At 43.4% G+C, this 12,917-nt stretch overlaps 1 protein-coding gene across 3 annotated transcripts in view; it reads left to right on the top strand.

Annotated features, from left to right (window-relative positions):
* Positions 1-2,009: 2,009 nt before the first annotated feature.
* Positions 2,010-12,917, top strand: part of WDR7 (WD repeat domain 7) — a 234,924-nt gene continuing 224,016 nt past the window's right edge. For all 3 annotated transcript variants that reach the window (XM_044431250.1, XM_044431252.1, XM_044431251.1), the window contains exon 1: positions 2,010-2,141. The gene's annotated coding sequence lies outside the window, so the exon portion shown is untranslated. The remainder of the gene's footprint in view (positions 2,142-12,917) is intronic.

Here is a 12,917-nt window from a genome sequence, read left to right on the forward strand (position 1 = left end):
TAATTTAGGGACTCTTCCAGAGTTTATGCATCCATCCACAATATAGGACATGCATTTCACATTCAGTAAAATTATGAGATGATTTCATTCCCTGACCTTTTCTGCTCTGTATCCTAGATAGAATTAAGCATGCAGTCTTATGTATGGTTAGAGAGGAAAATGTCCCACTACATCTGGCATTCTCCAGCCAGTCATGCTGGAGTTGTAAGGCTGCTTTCTGTCTAAACAGACATAGGATTGCGCCCTTAATCCTTTTTCACTAGGGCTGTGGCAGAGTCTCATAAATTTTCACATGATCAAACCATCCAAGAATAGAGATGAATATTTAAATAATAACCTGCATTCCTCTTATTTTTATTCCGCACTGTTCAAACACAGCATGATGTCTATATTTGTGCACACACTTAACTGGTAGTGAGGTCCTTTTGAAATCAGTGGCATTTACTTGCAAATAGTAAACAGGGTGAGTGAATTGCACACTCCTTGCATGCTTGTTAATCAGAAGTCTCTGTTCCTATTTTTTGGAAAGCAAATTATTAATTTCAGGGGGAGTTGGACCTAAGCTTGCAACACAAAGCACAATACTGCTAATGTCTACTCAGGACTCAGCCTCAGGGAATGACCAATAGTTGCATCTGGTTAGGACTGCAATGCAGCCTCCGTTATCAAAGGGACAGAGTAGTATAATTTCAAAATGTTCAAGGAGATGGGGAAAAATTGTTGTAGGGCTACTACCAGCTAAGACTGTATCTGGAAAGAGTGCCCAGCTACAGTTGTACACGCTCTTGTTGAATTACTGCAACTTGTTTGGATTACTGCAAAGCACTGTATCTGGGGCTGCCTTTGAAAATGGTCTGGAGAGGTCAGCTGATCCAAACCATGGCCTCAAGGTTGTTAATGGGAACTGCTCTATGAGAATATAATACGCTCGTCCTCTTCCAGTTCCACTGGCTGCCAGTTGAAGTTCGGGTCCAATTTGGGGTGCTAGCATTAACATTCAAAGCCCTATGTGCCTTGGGGCCAGATTATCTGAAGGAACATCTTGATCCTCGTATGTACCTCTCCAGACCCTAAGGGCATCTTCTGCCGTCCTTCTCCAGGAGCCCCCCACCAAAAGGAGGGTGGCTACCAGGAGGGCTTTTTTTGGCTGTGGCACCTGCTGCCTACTCTGTATTCTTTTGATGCAGGACAAAAACCCTTTTATTTTCCCAGAATTTTAATAGTTAACTGTTAAACTTTAGTTTTGGAATTTCTCCTGTACCCCTGCTGTATCTCTCTGCTGATTCAATTGCAATTGCTGTAGTTTTATTGTCCCATGTTCAATTTTTCCCTTTTTTCCTGTGTGTTTTGTTAAACTCCCAGAAAGCCTCAATGTAAAAAGGAAGGAAGGAATGTGCATTTCTGCTGTTTGCAAGGACACATCATCCGCGTTGACAGCCATGCCAGATCCGTTCGCGATCCCGCAGGGACGACGCGAACGCAGCAGCACGCGCAAGGTTTCCCCGCAGCTGGGGCGCATGGCCATCCTGCCGCTGGGGCTGGAAGCCCCCGGCAGCCGCCTGCGCCTTCCACGGGTTTGTCCAACCCCTTTTAAGCCCGTCCCAACTGGGGGCCTTGCCCACCTCCCACGAGTGCAATCCACGGTTCAACTCCGCTTCCTTGCATTCGTCCTGCGTCGCCCACCCGTGGGACGACCCCTTGGAGTGCGAGAAATACTGGACAGGGGGAAAAAGGCCTCCCTCGCCGCCTGCCCACGCCCTTCGCGTCTCCTCCACTCCCCTTCCAGAAGCGGGGCAATTCTGGAGGCTCCAGCGCCCCCCTCCACCCCGGCGGAGAGTCGCTGCTGCCCTTCGGCCGCTGCAGCGCCCTTTCCGCGAGAGCGACTTGCAGCGGGACGAGCCTGCCCACGCGCTCCCCCCCGCCGCGCTCCCGTCTCCATGGCGACGGCCCCTCCCCGCGCCTCCCGCCAAGCGCCGCCGCTTTGCGACACTTGCGGTAGGCGTCGCGGCAGCCGGGGAGCCCGTCAGCTGATTTCCAGCAGCGGCGCCGGGAAGGGGGTCGCGGGTGGTCCGCAGCCGAGGCCGCCGGGGAGAAAGGAGCGCAGCGCGGGGGGCGTCCTCCCTCGCAGCACCCCCGACCAGGTGCGTCTCTTTTGGGGAGGGGGCACTGCTTTAACGAGCCCCTCGCCCGCACCCTACTCTGCTGAGTAAGGCTGCCTTCTGCCCGAGGATGTGGGAGAGCCCCCTTCCCTCTTCCCTTAGAGAGTTGCCATTTCTCCCCCTCAGCACTTTTCCTTTTCTTTTCAGGCCTTGAAAAGTCCCCCCCCCCCATCTCCTCCGTATTGCTGAGTGGCCGCCCACTCCCTTGCAGCCGCTTCGCCCCTTTCCTCGGGAGGGGGCTGCCCTGCTGCCAAACCCCCTCTCATCTAGCCTGGGATTTCTGGGCTTCCGTCTTGCATCCCCCCCCCCAAAAAAAACCCTGTCTCTGCTTATGTGTTGCTTCTTTAATGAAGGGATTTTTAAAAAATAAAAAACAAGGTGATTTTCTTTGTGAGCAGCTGGTGTAAGAGACTCCCTCGTCAGTTTGGATGAAGTGTGATGTAAATGGCATACACGTGTCCTGCAGTTGGGACTGGGCTTCTTTTTTAGGGCCAGTACGAATGCAGGGATGGCCATGTGTGGTACTTTACCTGTCAGCTTGCCGCTGTTCAGCGCTGGTCTGCTTCCCAGATGTTTTGGAGTACAGTTCCCAGAATTCCTACCACTTAACCATGCTGTCTGAGAGGCATGGGAGTTGCTGTTCAAAATGTTTGGAGGTCACCAATTTGGGGAAGGCTGCGATAGGTGAAGAGTGGGTGGGACCTGAAAGGCATTGTGTCCTCTGCCTAACTAGGACGGGACCATGTCTGTTTCCCTCTGCCTCTCCCCTTCTTTTTACTTAGGGAGCAGAATGTCAATTTCATACCATCCACCCCTTTCCAAATCCCTTCTTTTCTAGCAACTAACTGCTTCTGTTTACCACATGAACCCCTTACCTTTAATGGCAACAGGCACTTGTTGCCCACTTTCCTTTTGCTGGTATTGGTTTTTGCAGGTTTGTCTTTAGTTCTAAACTGAGAACCTTCTTAGTTCATTGCATTTGCAGGGTGCCCTGGTGCTGACTCAGTCCAAGCATAAAGAGGTGGTGTGGTTAAGAGCTTGGGACTGGGACTCAAACAATCTGGATTTCAGTCCCTATTCAGCCAGCTGGATAACTTTGGGCCAGTCATGCACCCTCAGCCCAACCTACCTCACAGGGTGGTTGTTGTGTGTATAAGATTCAGAGCAGGAGGAGGAAAATCATGTAAACTGCTTTGAGTTCTTTAGAAGAAAAATGTAGGGTATTACTCTAATAAATAAATGAAATAAATAAATAAATAATGGGTGAAACTGGACAGGAGCAGATGACCTTGGGGAAAGTAGTGGAACAGATCTGTGTAGCGTTCCATTAAGGCATTTCAAACAGACTCATTGACATGCTTTGAATGATGTGTTTTACCATGGTTCTGCTTTTATCATGGCAGGTCAGAAGTCTTCCTTTTTACCAGATTGCAACTGCTGGTGTTATGGGAAAAGAGTGCACTCTGGCATCACTGTGCTTGGATCTGTGTTTGTAAATGGTGATAGGAGTGTTGGGGGTCCTGCTGGCCCTGCAGTGTGAGGTCCTGTTGTCAGGGATGGTGGCCACTGTCACTTTTACAGGTTGTGGTGCACTTGACTTGGGGACTAGGTGCCTGCATTTTTCTCTCCTTCGTCAGTAGAGAGCCATTTCAAAAAAGCACTTTTCTCTGGGTGATGCGTTTAGGGAACATTTTTTAAAAATTTCCCTTGTGCAATAGACTCTTCCTAGGGAACTGGGTCACATTGATAGGGTGGCAGATATTCTCTGTCATTCCTTATCAGCCACGCCTGCTTAGTCACAATTTCATTTCTAGAAAGTGTTGGGTTCTTTGAAATATTGAGATAGGTAGCTGGTTAAGTGGACCATAACCCTCTTTCCTTCCACCCACTTAGGTATGTAGCATTAATTGCATTTAGCCTGACTCATTTAGAAGGTGGTTCCTAAAAGCAGCAAAGTATTTCTTGCCAATTATTTGCCTGCTTAAACTTGGAGTTCTGCCCATTCCAGGGACACTGCTTAGTACAGCAGTAGCCACTTTGCTGTTAGTATCTTATATTTTATTATTTCAGTGAGTTATTAATGCAGTTGAAATGTTCCTTTGTATATTTTAGCAGTTGGTTCCATTATAAGATTGATAAATAGGTGTTGGGACAACCGGGCTGGTAAATTGTATGAGAAAAGCAAGAGTTAAGTCATTCTTTGTTGAAAGTTATGATAATAGAAGCAGTTCAGATCAAAACATTCAAGCTGATGTCTTTCCAAACATGATGGTGGCACATCCCAGGACAGTGTAGCAAAAAACAAAAGCAAAGGTGTGCAAAAAAACACAACTAGTTCTGAACACCATACTTGTAATAAGAACATGAGCAGTCAAAGTGTAAAGGTTCCCAACCTGCCAATTCCAATTCTCAGCAATCAATATGGCTTATAGCATGTGCTAGGGAAGGAATTATAAGCAGGCATTGCTGTTTGTGCTGGTTCCACAGAAAAGGCTTGGTATCCAATGCACATGAGAACCCTGATTGATGTAAAGTTAACATCGTGGAGTGGAATGGGGATATTTGTAAAGGGAAGAAAGAGTGGGTTTCTCAACTCCCCATTCTTGTTATTTGTTATCCTTATTTGTCATGTCAACAGGTGAAAGAACAGGTATGTGAGGGACAGTCAATATCCAATGCACCCCTCTGCTGCAGATCACTCCTTTGTCTGACATTTTGCAATATAGAAACTGTGGATTGCATGCATGTTGTGCTACTTAGTTACCCTGAAATGGAGAGAGCTTAATTTGGGTAGACATTGCTTATAACCCTTTAGCTGCAGTTTTCAGTTTTCTGCACGGTCTGAGCACCAAACAGGACTGTTTTGTCCTTATGCTGTGTGGAGTGTCATTGTCTGGTTTCCTCCCCCTCCAATTATGTGCTTTTTCATACCATTGATCCTTTAGTGACTGCTGTTGCTAAATTGATCAGATAATGATAAGTAAATGAAAGTGCCTAGTGTTTGGTTTAGAAACTTCATCTCCAGGCCAAAATCCTTAAACCAGTAACTTGGGATTTATGCTAAGCTTGTTTCCTTTGCTGGACTTACTTCCAAGTAAGAGGGCATAGAATTGCAGCCTCATAACAGAGTTAAAATGCAAACCTACAAAGTCCTCTGTGCTCCCCCCCCCACATCACACTGCCACACTGATAAATGTCCCAGCTGAGTTAATGTGATTACTTGGGAACATAACTCTTTATGGATTAGGGCCATGAAATATAAATCTCACTGAGCATGCTCACTCATGCTCTAAATGAGTGTGTGATGTCGTATTGTGAGTTTTTACTTTGAACAAGAGGTGTGTAACAATGGGAGCTTGCTTCAGGAGCTAAAAGATAACTCATGACTGGGGGAAATTCCATGTTCCAGTTGCATAAATTTCAAAAAAGAGGGGAAGATTGCAACTATCGTACATAGTTGCCAAACATCTCTGTGTTGCAAATCTAACATTTTTTTTGCTTGCACATAAGGCACAATCTTGTGCATGTTTACACAGAAAAAAATCCTGCAGCATATTCCATGCTGTCTGGGGCATGCTTGGAATTGTAGGTCTTTTTCCTATGTAAAAAAGAACAAAATGAATAGGATTGCCCCCATAGAAACTCATCACATATCTAAATCAAATCCTGGGAGGGCTGGAAGTCTTCTTAATAAACTGGGCTGAGACATTTTCTCAAAGGAAGTAAAAAATATTTTCCACAATTTTTTGGATATTAAAGCATATGTAGTTTGCACATTCTTTGGTATGACAACTTGAATGAGACTTTTTTTTGCATTTAACTGTGAAGCACAGTTCTGATATTGTACCAGAACAAGTCTGAGGAACATAACATCAGAACATTGACTCTGTTATTTGAAAACATGGTGAACAAACCTGTTGTGTGAAATTGTCCAGCCTGAATATAAAACAGGAATGTTAATCACCCACAGAGCCTAGGGATGTATGGATTTTGCCAAGTCTTGTGGTCCAGCATTTCTCTTAAAGAGTTTATTATTTTATTATCAATCATATCAAAAAAGAAAACGTAAAACATTGTAAAAGTTACTCTTTGTGACTCCTGGGGCAGGGCAGTCATTTCTAATGATGTCAGGAATGGGGGCCAAGCCGAATGATGTCTTTTTTGCAGTGTGCAGGAGCACTCTCCCAGAATAAGAAGTCATCCGTGATCATATTTGTTACCTGTTTCAGCTGTCAAAGAGAACAGAGAAGTTAAGGAGGAAAATGGCAATATGAGAATCATAGGCAACTTTGTGCAGTTTCCAGGGATCCATACCCTAGTTGTCAATTGAAAAGCTCCAGTTATGTTGTGAGGGTGTGTGTGAGAATGAATGTGCACTAAAAGGGGGGCAATATCTCTGTCGTTCAATGCGATCCTTTGGTATTGAGGACTAAACTGAGAGTTCTCAGTGTCCGCCTCCTTTTCAACACTGCTTCAAGTCTCCAGCTACTAAGTAGAGATATGGATTGCCTCTATTTATTGTGTTTCTTTCTGAAACACTTACTGCTGTGGTTGCAGCAATTCACTGAAAGTGAGACTATAATGGGTCACAGAACCCCTAGAGCAAATGATGGGTTGTCAGTGCAGCTTGCTGTCAAAAAATAAGCCAACCTGTGGGAAGTGGTCTTGGTTTGGGCAGTGCTACAAACCACTGTGGCTAGTTACCCATGACTGGTTGCCATGTCACGCAAACCAGGAGAATGTTTACAGTTATTGGGATATTCTCCGAGTTTCTTTCCTTCACTCTATTTTGGAATTACCCTTTTAAGAGGTGTCATAGCTAATTTTCCAGGTCAGTTCCATCTTGGGGCCACCTGCTGATAATGTTAGCCTGATTATAATCACTGCTGCGGATTTGTCTCCATGGCAGCTAGGACTGAAACAGCCCACTTAATTTGCTAAAAGCCCTCAAACTGGTCAGGCTAAAAATACTCATTTAGATTTTATTTTCAGCACTATTCCAAAACCAAATAATGTCCATGCCCATTAAACACAAGGACAAATTTCACTGGTTAACTGAGGTTGGTTTGTTGGGTGGCTTTAGACACAATAGCTTGGTTTGCATATGGAGATCTTCCTGTTTTGTTTTGAACTTGGTTCAGCATGAACTAGTGCACATGGCCTGATTGTTTTGGCTTGGTTCCTCCTGCTAGAGAGAGTGGCTAGATAAACCAAGGGCTTGGTTTGGTTACTGTTATGTCTGGACTTGGAATTCCCCATTTTTTCCCCTCCTTACAAGCCAAAGTTGTAGGCCAGCATTTATTTTTGGGCTACAAATCTGCCATGTTGGAGGAGATAGAGGCCGGAATTCTGTGTCGAGAAGTAATGCTAACCTAGTCAGGGAGTTTGCTCCTTTAGTTCTCTTAGCCACACTCTGTTGGGAAATCTCCTAAAGGAATTCCCTGAGGAATAATATCCCCTTTGGGGGCTGGAGTGATACATTTACACCACCCTTCTGTCAAGCACCTACTCCCAGTCCAGGAGGGGAATTTTGTGTGTCCTCCGGAGAATGTGACATAGCTGGTCTCCACCAAACTGGCTCTTTACCTCTTGCGTCTCTTTCAGCTGATAGCATTTTGAAGCTCTCCTGGCTGCGGTGGCCATGTCATTTCTTCCCCCTCCCTCACAGCTGACTTCTCCGTCCCTCCCAGTGCTCAGCTTTCCTTCACCTGCATATGATGTCACCAATGAAAACAGTGCCTAGGAAGACGGGCGATTCTCCTAGCTGCATTCTAAGTACCTCATCCCCACAAGCCAAGTCTGGGCAGGCTACTGGGAAATCAGGGGGCATAGTTTGGAAGCAGAGAGTGTGTTTAAGGACATGGGGCCTTGGCAGCTCTGCGCTGATATACATGAATGCACAGATACAGAATTCTCAGGTCACCACTTGGGCTTATTTACATTAAGCAATCATCATTCAAGCGGAGTAGCCACAAATCAGAGTTTTTAGATTTATTTTGCCCTTCTGTCTACAAGTCTTAAAACATTACAGCATGCTTCTGAAACTTGTTATTAATACGTCTGGACCCTGTCTTTTAACTTTAACTCTGATCTGCAGCATTGGGGCTGTTTTTTAAAGTGGGGAGGAATTTTTCCTTTCATTCCCTTTGAGCATTCTGCATATTAGATATTAGCATCTAAAGTTACAATTTTGAAATGATGTAGACTCTGGTTTAGAGGACCGAATCTGGGAAACAGGTTGATGATGATGAATTTCATTTCTATACCACCCCACTTGAAACGCTATCGGAGGTTTATGTAGGTAAGTTCATAAAATAAGCAAGATGAACAAGCCAACGGTTGCTGATCTTTGGGATTCCAGTCACTCCTTTTCACTCTTCCCTGCTCTCTTGTTGTTAGTTGCAGAGTTGTGCCTGACCCATCCTGACCCCATGGACAACATTCCTCCGGGCTCTCCTGTCCTCCACCGTCCCTCGGAGTGCACCCAAGCTTACACCCACTGCCCCAGTGACCCCATCGAACTCCCTGCTCTCTTCCCCAATCAGGAACCAGCAAGAATTACTCACTGAACTCAGTGAGCAAAAACTGGGCAATTTTGGGGGCTCCTTACTAGGATCCTTCTATTCAGACTTTTCCCCTGCCAGCTTTAGGATATTCCAGGATTGCTTGCATCTGCTGGTATCTCCCTGTTGTCTGTAGCTGTACTGTTTTGGCTTCAAAAGTGATGCCACATGGAGACTGGAAATTGGAATTGAAATTTTTCTTGTATTTTGAAATACATGAAGTCAATGCAGTCATAATGTTTGGGGCACTTTTACAATTTTTACAAGATCAGGGGCTTGCTTGCAATCACAAAGAGACTTCATTCACACATCGCGACTCATATAAATCATGGGTTGGCTATGTCTCTTTGGAAACAAGGGAATGAGCTGGTTCCTGACTGTTCACCTGCTTCTCCTTTTCAGAATAACTCCCCAGCCCCTTCCATCCTTGATTATTCACTGGAATGTCCAAACTTGGAACTCTAAGTGAAACAACAGTGTTTGTTAAAACCATGTGTTAAAACTCTGGGTTGTTTCTTCTTTAACAGCCTTTCTAAGTGTGGATGTCCCAGTAAACCCAGTGGCATCCTGGGTTGTTCTACACAATAATTAAGCAGGAAGGAACCAGCTTGCTCATTTCCACACATTAGTAACAAGCTGTGGTTAAACAATCATAAGTAATTGTTATGTGTGAACTGGGCTTCTGCCTCCCCCAGGTATTAATATTATTACATTACATTTCTGTAGGGATGCAGGTGCCACAGTGGTTTAAACTGCTGTGCTGCTGGGCTGGTTGATCGAAAGGTCGCTGGTTCGAATCTGCACAATGGGGTGAGCACCCATGCTCCGTCCCAGCTCCTGCCAACCTTGCAGTTCGAAAGCATGCAAATGCAAGTAGATAAAAAGGTACCACTTCGGTGGGCAGGTAACAACATCCCGTGCACTTGGGTGTTTAGTCATGCCAGCCACATGACCACAGAGACTGTCTACAGACAAACACAGGCTCCCTCTGCTAGAAAACAGAGATGAACACCACCGCCTAGAGTCAGACGTGATTGGACTTAACGTCAAGGGGAAACCTTTACATTTCTGTACCACCCATAGTTGAAGCTTTCTGGCTGGTTCATGACATTTAAGTCCCCATCCAAATTTCAACCAAGCCTGACCCTGCTTAACTTCCAAGATTAAGCAAGATTAAGCAAGATCAGGTACTTCAGGTTATACGGAAGCTGTATAGTCTTCCGTGGTAATCTCTCTTGGAAGTGAATTCCCCTTCCCTTCCTTAATTGTGGTAAAATGTTAAATGGTAAGCAATCTTGACCACAGCTAAAGTTAATTTTTATAGGATTTGATTGTAGAGAACCAAAACTTCCTCTGCATCAGCTGTTACTGAAGTTTGCAACTGCTAATGTAAAATAATGGACCATATTTGATAGAATTTTAAAATGAAATCTGTATGGTTTATACCATTGTGTCTCAAAGTGGAAGAGGCAAGGTGAGAAGAGGCAAGCATAACCCACTGTTTCATTCTCCCCAGGACCCTTTCCCAATTTTCAGGGATTCGTTGTAATTGCTACACCATAGTCTACTCCATTTAGTGCCTTGACTCTTTGCATAGCATTTGTAGAGGTTTGCTTCTGTCATCTTATTTGCACATGCCTAAATCTGGATCAAACCCCAAAGACTGTGTTGAACTGGCAGTGTTAGTAAACCTACCTGTCCAGGTAGGTTCAATGCATAAGACTGCATGCCAGAAACTTGTGCTGATTCCCAGTCTTGGGGAACAATTGCCATTTTCCTCGAGACTTTTGATTTTGCTGACATTCTTTTTCCCTCAAACTCTGAAGAAAGCTGTAATGCCAGTATTCCCCTTTCCCTTGGATTTTTAGAGCTTGGTGTTTCCTAAGGCAAAAGGGAACAATGTTTAGATATACACTGCATTCTTCTTGGTTCAGTTGCTGTTTTGGAACTCTTCTTTCTCAGTGATTGGGACAAGTTAAGTTACTGCCAATGATGTTGCCAAGTGCACCTTACTTATATTAAATGATTGGGAATCATTTTCTAGGGAGGGCCTTTCCTTTCCCTTCCTTTCCTGACCCTGTGTGGGTTAGCCAGCCCCTAATGAAGAAATTTTGCCTAGGAGTAAGACTGTTGTTGTTCAGAGCCAGGCTGCATGCATGGCATTCTTTGCAATGCAGAAGCCTTCCATCAGAATGATGGACATAATATTAGTTATAACTAAATGTTAGCCAAACAGAAAGCTTTCAGTAGCAGGGGTTTGAGGTGGACAGAGATGTGTTTATATGACTCGGAGTGTAATTAGACTTTTGTGAGAGATCAGAAATGAAAGATCCAGGGAGCACTGGTATTTTAAAACTACTTTTCCTCCTCTTGGGAGGGGGACAAATGAAAGAGGGAGTCAGCTGTTTAGTATGCTGTTCCGAAGAGAGGTAAACAAACAATGCACAGGTTGCTGAGACAATTAGGTTTGTGACTCTCTAATGAAAGAATCGAATAGGATATGCCTGCTGAGTCTTCCAGTGGGAAACACAACAAATTCTAGCTGGAAGTCAACCTTGTAAGGCCCAGAAAAGTTATATATATTGTTTTGAATGACTTGGGTCATGTCCTTTTTAACAGCTATTATAGATAAGCCATTGCACCCTGGTGCAGAATGAATTGGGATTTTATAAGTAATAATTGCTGATAGTGGCCCTGTTTCTAACAGCTCATCCATTAGCAGAGAAAACCAGAAATAATACCATATGGCAGAGCACGACACACAAAAACATAACATCACCCAGAACAGTTAAAACAGCAAAGGGCTATCAAAAAAAGAGGGAATGTAAGAACAAATGACAGACACAGTTATTGTATCGGGTTTGTCTTACCAAAATTGTAATATGGTCCTTATACCTCAATTCATTAATGGCATATTTTTATGTATTTCAGAGAAAAAAGACAGTCACCCGTAACAGTCCTTCAGGAAAGAAGTGTTACACAGTGTAATTATGTATGGCCCTTAAGCTTTTAGATAATTTGTTGTCAAATATGGCTGCTACTGTAGTTTTCCATCATTGATGTAAAAATATTGATTTTTACACTGAGATATATTTGGTATTCTAAATGTAATGATAGAGAAGCTTTGTCTGTGCTAAGCAGCCTATTCTCTGTCAAAATGAGCTTGTACATCTTGAAAATGAAGACATTATTAAAAGCATTAAAGTTCCGCTCTAAAAAGATTGGAAGAAGCAGGTACTTACAGAAACAACGTTTCTTCTTTGATTATCTTTGTTGTGAAAGTTCAATGGCAATATTTTTCCATATGAATCTTGATACAGTTTTGTCCTTCTTGGTCATATTTGCTTAGATGGTTGAATTTTCTGGTGACGAGGAATTTTATACTCTTACTAAAATGTGTGTGAGAAAACTATACATTGTGAACAGTAAGAATAATTATCTTAAATTGATTCATTTAAAAATGTGGAACTGTCATAGGATAATTATATGCATTCTATGTTAAACTGAAAGTATTCATATTTGGCACTTTGTAGTAATCCTGAATTACTTGGCTGAATATTGTGATTTTCTTCAGCAGTAAACATTTCAAGAAGACAATTTTATTGGACAAATGTGTTCAGGTGTGTATATAATCCATAGAGAATTTCAAAATTGGACATTTTTGGCACCTAAAATTTGGTGCTACAAAATTTCACCATATGTTCAGTTCTATACAGGGTCTAGGTTTTGTTACTGCCTAAAATATACCAATATTTCTTAGATATGGATGTTGTTTTTCTAGCCCTGGTAAACTGTCTGCACCATCCACTAACTTAGCTCAAAATTGGAGTGTCTGTATCCAAAGTGAAGTATGTTTCTTAGTTGTGATTGTGAAACTGAAGGATTTTTATCATTGCTCAGTTACTTAATGAGATTTTTTTTATTGCCTCTCTTCTAGAGGCCTATGAACCATACAGCCTGCACAGATGAGATACTGAAAAGAATGACTAGCAATTAGGTCTCCAAATTTAGGTACAAAACAAGCTGCATGCAAGTATAATGCTATATAAATTTAATAATAAATTGCTGGTCGGCACGGGGATTGGAGGATGCTATGCAGGGCGATGAAATCCTATCTTCGTACCAGACGCCTTACTGCTACTGAGGCTTTGCTTGCATTCAGTGTATGCTTTCAAATCCATCTTCTTGGCCTTAA

Source organism: Varanus komodoensis, unplaced genomic scaffold (genome assembly GCF_004798865.1).
Source record: "Varanus komodoensis strain SLA01 unplaced genomic scaffold, ASM479886v1 scaffold22, whole genome shotgun sequence".
NCBI classification, from domain to species: Eukaryota; Metazoa; Chordata; class Lepidosauria; order Squamata; family Varanidae; genus Varanus; species Varanus komodoensis.